We start from the raw sequence: 310 nt of genomic DNA, 5'->3' as shown, positions 1-310 counted from the left end.
TATATATATATATACATATATATATATATATATATACATATATATACATGTATATACACATATATAGACAGATAGACAAACAGACAGACGGACAGACAGACAGACAGATAGATAGATAGATAGATAGATATAGAGATAGATATACATAATACATAGATATGTATATAAATGTGTGTGTGTGTGTGCGTGTGTGTATACATATATATATATGTGTGTATGTGTATACATATATATATATGCAAATACGCACGCACACACACACACACACGCACACACACACACACACACACACACACACACACACACACAC

At 31.0% G+C, this 310-nt stretch overlaps 1 protein-coding gene across 1 annotated transcript in view; it reads right to left on the bottom strand.

Annotated features, from left to right (window-relative positions):
* The window catches only part of LOC106873558 (uncharacterized), a 64,216-nt gene that overhangs the window by 1,428 nt on the left and 62,478 nt on the right, over window positions 1-310 (bottom strand). The window lies entirely within an intron of this gene.

The sequence above is a fragment of the Octopus bimaculoides genome, chromosome 5, assembly GCF_001194135.2.
Source record: "Octopus bimaculoides isolate UCB-OBI-ISO-001 chromosome 5, ASM119413v2, whole genome shotgun sequence".
Lineage (NCBI taxonomy): Eukaryota > Metazoa > Mollusca > Cephalopoda > Octopoda > Octopodidae > Octopus > Octopus bimaculoides.
The sequence above is the reverse complement of the archived record's forward strand: the minus strand, read 5'-3'. Positions and strand labels throughout refer to the sequence as shown.